The sequence below is a fragment of the Homalodisca vitripennis genome, chromosome 4, assembly GCF_021130785.1.
Source record: "Homalodisca vitripennis isolate AUS2020 chromosome 4, UT_GWSS_2.1, whole genome shotgun sequence".
NCBI lineage: Eukaryota > Metazoa > Arthropoda > Insecta > Hemiptera > Cicadellidae > Homalodisca > Homalodisca vitripennis.
This window is the reverse complement of record NC_060210.1, coordinates 63,101,900-63,107,899: the sequence shown is the minus strand read 5'-3', so window position 1 is coordinate 63,107,899 and position 6,000 is coordinate 63,101,900. Positions and strand designations below refer to the sequence as shown.

Here is a 6,000-nt window from a genome sequence, read left to right as displayed (position 1 = left end):
TTGTAACCATGAAATTGAAAAATCTTTTAAATAATAAACAAATAAAAATATATATATAAGTTCCAGATATATACCTAATTATTTTTTAATTTCATACGGCTCCATTATATGAATTCTTTCAATATAAGAAAAGAGAAGAAAATCTTCTAAAATAACAATATTACAGTGTATTATTAATTTTATAAATAGAATGTTTAACAATACAAAATTTACACTAGGTTTTCAAATGAGACTTAGATTTTGTATCATGCAGTTTACAATTTCATTTCATAATATTTTGACCATTATTATTTTTAAACCAATGCAAAATAGATAAAATAACTCACAAGGTACAAAAAAACATTTTTTTAAATGTTTTGATGTTACCTTTTTCTACTAAAATACATGAGCATGTAAATGACAGTCATTGTCAGTGGAACAATGAGGAGTATGTGAGGAAAACAAAGTGGGCAATTGTAATGGTCTGAGATGTGTCTGAAAAAGAAGCATTGCAAAAACTCTGTCTGGATTAGTCAAATTGCGATGTCCACTTGATAGGTCTGAGGAGCACAAAGGGTTAAATATTTTCATGCTAAAATATTTTATGACACAAGAAGTTGAAAAGATACGGCATTATTTAATAAATATACAATTACAGTTTTTTGCTTCACCATTTCTTTTTAGACTTGTTAAATACATTTATTTTCAACCCCATTTATCAATATTAAATAAATGGTTATTATGAGAATTCCTATGCATTCTAAAGCATATGATAATAATTCAGTCAAAACGTTGAAAATAATAATTTATGTGTTTCCAGCACACATATTTAGTTGTTCTATGGAAAGTTCATACTTTCATTTAATATATAAATTAAGCTTAGTAATTATGATTACAGACATAATAAGCCTGCTAACAAGCCTTAGATCCTTTTGGGTGTGATCAAACAACTCATATTTTATATTTAAAATAATATTCTTAATTTACGACAAACTGGCTTTGAGTCAAGCTATAGCTCAACCTTTTAATCCGATTTATAGGTGGTTAAAATATAAAACTAGATTGGACACACTACATATCGAGCAAAAGGCTTCCCTCCAGTTTATAGATTGGTTAATTTTCTAGATGTCCTTCTGACAGACAGACAATAATATAGGACAGATATTTTTACATTCCACTAGGAGACAGATGAGAAATGTTTGTGCCAGCCGACTGAGTAATAGACTTCAATGATGCTCAGTCAACCTTCATGCATAGACATGAACCTTTATTGATCGCTTTAACTAATTCTTTCCGATGTAGAAATGAAGTTTCATACTAAATTTAATGTGAGATGAGACCTTTCTCGATATATCCAGCGGATAGTTAGTTTATGTTAAGGGGGGTGGGGTTATGTGGGGGGGGGGATTTATGGGTGTTATGCAACATGTCCATTAATTAAGAAGACTTTGCCCATGTAGAAATGACCTTACATGGAAAATCTTTATAGGCCTCAATCAGTTTTTGAGATATCCAGCAGAAACAGACAAACATGCAGATAAAGAAATTGGAGGGGAGTTATACCAGAACCCTTAGTAGCTAAACAAAATATAAAAAACTTAAAATTTACAGTTCAATCTTCGAGATATGACCCTGAGTGAAGAGCTTTGTGTTAAGAATTTAAATCCCCTAGAAAAATAGTTGGAGTATCGCAATAAACAATTTCACCATACCATGCTTCGTATATCAGGTTTTTACTGAGGTTACATGTAAAATTTTGTCTTTACCTCATTATACATTCCCCCAACAGACAAAGTAGAAGCTGTACCCGCCGATTGAGTGATATACTTCAAAGACACTCAGCCAAATCCTAAGGATGGACATGTACCAGAGGTGTATCTAGAACTTGGCTTTGGAAGAATGAATCTGATTGAAGAGAACATAACACTGGAGTTATGGAATAAATATAAATTTAAACAAATTACGTAGGCCGAATCCAAAGTAAAACATTTAAGTTTTGTATTTGCTGTTTAGTTGAATAATGTTGTTATACGTTTATTTGTTTTGGGGAAGGGGTTCTATCATCCTCATCTCCCTTGCTTAGGCAGTTGACGTGCTCCATAACAGAATTCATTCTTGTCTATGTAGAAATGAAGTTTCATGCACATTTTTAAGTCTACAGATGAAATCTTTTTCTAGATATCTTGTGGATAGTTGTTTATCGTGCGGCAGAGAGTAATAATACTTACAAAATGCAGTAACTGGTACTATTTAATTTTAGTAAAGCTTTTTATTCTGTCAACTATCAACTACTTTAAGCTAAAATGTACGATTACAGGTTATCTAAAAGTGTAACACAATGGTTCCGCTCATTCCCAAGCAATATAATGCAATTCATAATATGCAAGGTAGGAATATACCATAACAGGCTTCGCTGTAATTGTATGTAAAATTTCAAACTGATTTCATTAAGTTATTTTTTGTTACTACACCACATGTTAAATTTCATATGATTGTATACAGTGTGCTTACAATATCATTCTGCGATTTTATCGTTGCCATCACGTTTGCCCATTATGACTAATATAATAATGTTCGCTAACGTTCAATCAAATCTCATAGAGTGACATGCATAATCATCAAATTCAAGGTTGGTTGAGTATAAATGAGGCGTCGTGCAAACTTTCAAGTTTATAGGTCAGAGTTCTCGAAATAATGCGGGGGCAGATCAACAGATAAACAGAAATGACATATTTCCAGCCTCCCAAGGTAGCTTGGAGCTAACGCTCAGCCAATAAAGGTAGGAACTTAAATCATAACTTTGATCTGTTGTAGGTGTGTACACCACGGGACAATTTTTATCAACCAAAGTTCTATGATTTTCTAAGAATAATTTATATGATAATAAATTGCAATGTATTATTTACATTGTACTCCAACCAGACCTGGTTAACTCTCATGTGGTGATAGGGGCCATGGTTCCATACCTTCTTCTTCGGATATAAGTGCTTGTTGGGTACCACACTGAAAGGAGCGCTAGTCATAGTACCCCGTGTTGTATTGGACGAGGGGTTATACTAAAATGTTAATATAAAAATATCAACTATCAAAATAAATTCATGTGTTGTTCATTATTTACGTTCTTTACAGCCCTTGTCATTGAGTTTCAAATATTAGCATGATTTACCCATATTGCCATATTCATTCTGGTTTGATTAAATGTATCGGAAAATGTGTTTTTGATGGTACTCACAAACTCTGTCATCTCAGTTTATTTTTTAACTTATTACACTTTTCATGTTACACGGGAAGGGAAGACTTTTAATAAGCAACCTACGTATGTTATTCGGTTGTTTTTATCGAACAATTTTATATATAATCTAACCTTTATATGTAAAAATCGTACACAGTAAGAGTTATAATATATTACCGTAACAAGAAGAATCTCGTACATTACAATTTTAAAAACATACATATGGCACTAACATTACAAAACAACAAAAACAACTATGGCCTAGCCTTAGATATCAAAGAAACCTTACAATATTTATAACTTGCCCAGCTTGATATCAATGAGTAACAGCTTTTGTGAAATGGAGGAAAGAATTCTCCACCTGGGTAACCAGAAGCCAAACTCACATGTTCAAACCACTTAAACAAATCTTGTCGTTTGTGAGAAATATCTCATATACTTTCCTCATATTGATCGCCATTTTCAAAGTCTCGATATATTAATTACTTCTTGATGTCTATTGTTTCCATTAAAATTACTATAACTAATAAGTTGAAATCATGTGCTAAGTTAAATTATTGTAATATCGAAGTATTCCTTTGGATGAAAACAACGAACTTCTCGTTAAAAGAACCCAAAAACGAGTGAAGGTCGTCTATTAAAGTCTACCCCACGGTAATTAAAATTGTATGTTTATAATGAATTGCAATTTAACAATAATTGAACAATTAGAGCGAAACGTTCACCAGTATAATTAATTATTACTAGTTTTTGGTCGTATACTCGTAATCATGGCATTAATAGATTTGATATTGGTGCCGGAATGGTCCTTCAGTTTTAGTTGAGCTATGGTGTGTACTATAAGAGAGTGCGTTGAGATAAAATATTGTTCAGTTTTGTACTATTTAGAAAAAATATCTTCCTTTTTTAGACTTTATCGTTTGAACATTCAAACATTATGAACTTTACTATATATACTAAAGACTGGTTGGAAGCTCTTAATAGTATCTTAAGAATAGTATATCTCCCGTTATCCTGCAACCAAAAATGAGGATGTAATAGTGTTTGAAGTTTAACATTTTTCTTCCGTGGTAAATATGACTATAGTGTACTACAAATAGCTATTTATAAATTAAAACTAAAGTATGATTTAAAATTAAATAATTAAAGTATATAGTATTATTTCAATTATAGGAAAATATAGTTTAACCAAAATACTAGTCTTTTTACTCGTCCTTTCACATGATTTTGAATAGGTAGAGACTATACTACGTATCCGCGTTTGGGCTATTGACCTTTTTGTGTGTATTAGCTGTCTACGCAGCATGTAACCACTTTCACACGAGTGCCCATTTTCCATACTTGTCGAATATGCAGCATTTCGTCTCTCCAGTAATTCAATAACATCGGCCGGATTAAGAACTACTCCATCCCACTTCTCCCTCAGCTTCAATACTTTGTAACCACGTGTTCTACAACAGATGAATGAGGGTATTTAGAACCCAAGTAATAATAAGATCTTCAGGCACTCGAAAGGGAACAATTCTGTAATGCGTAGTTAACGAGTAGTATTAAACCACATTATTTTATCAGTAATTTAACCAAGGATGTTGAAAGCCAGAAGAGGATGCCCAATCTACCTTTGCACTTAGAAGAGTAGAGATTCCGTATCAAATCAGCAGCCAACTTCAAATAAAAGCCAACCCTTTCCAACGTTTCTACATACGAGTACGTTGCTGGCAATGTAAAACAGTCCTGATGAGTCTAACAAGAAATATTGTAGGTATTAGGTCTTAGCAGTGTGTCATTCTACTTAGAGTAGATATAGTCATGATGATGTATCTAAATGGATGCATGCTATTTAAAGGGATAAATAATAGCATAAACTTATTTGAATAGCTCTATCAAAACTACTTGGGTTTTTGTGTTCTATATATGAAATAACAATACTTAATTCTCATAGTTTATCTGAAGAAGTTTTTTGTTGACTTAAGTGGTACTTATTCTTCCAATGATATTACAACAATGTAGTTTTTTCATCTTTGTGCAATGCGGCCTTACGGGTATGAGATTTATTCTGGAATGAGATTATATAGTCTGGATATACCTGGGTTATTATGCTATTATTCTTTGTTTAAAGTTTACTATTGACGATTGATTGAGAGGATAATAAGAGTTCAGAAATTTTCGATCGTTATATGTTACAAAATAGGTTTTGCTTACAATATAGTATGACTTTTTTTACATTTGATATTTACGTAAAATTGTTTTATTTGTACAATTACTGAAGATTAGTTTTATTACATAGAAACAAAGAGTTCTTGATTCCTGATTTCGTCATTATATTAAGAGTGTATATAAACATAAGAATTATATTTTATTTATTGTTTCCTCACAAGTTTATTTCTAACATTCGGAACGTTAGGGTTTAGCTGTACATAGTATGACTTATAGAAATTGACATTTATAAGGCCTTGAGAATTGCGTACACAGTCAGAATTTATGCCCCACCCCTTGAACGGACAGGCAGCCATATTGTCCGTGAGTTGTCAGTCAACGTGACAAATACCAACTTACTTTTGCTTTTATGATACATAATTTACTCATGTTTATCTTAATATCTTCTTGATCGTAAATTTGTGTCAGGATTTATTTTAAGTAAGTCTTAGTTCGGTTTTATTTAGTCTCTCACATAAGTATTTAGAATAACATTTCGTAGAAGTAGGTGAAAGATTTATGTAAAGGCTCTACCTGTATCCACCGGTTGATTCATTTGCTTAGTTTATTTTCTCAAGGTGCCTTATGATACA

General features: G+C 31.9%; 1 protein-coding gene across 1 annotated transcript in view; it reads left to right on the top strand.

Moving 5' to 3' along the window:
• The first annotated feature begins 5,701 nt into the window (after positions 1 to 5,701).
• The window catches only part of LOC124359394 (moesin/ezrin/radixin homolog 1), a 104,918-nt gene continuing 104,619 nt past the window's right edge, over positions 5,702 to 6,000 (top strand). Inside the window, exon 1 of the mRNA XM_046812099.1 lies at positions 5,702 to 5,848. The gene's annotated coding sequence lies outside the window, so the exon portion shown is untranslated. The remainder of the gene's footprint in view (positions 5,849 to 6,000) is intronic.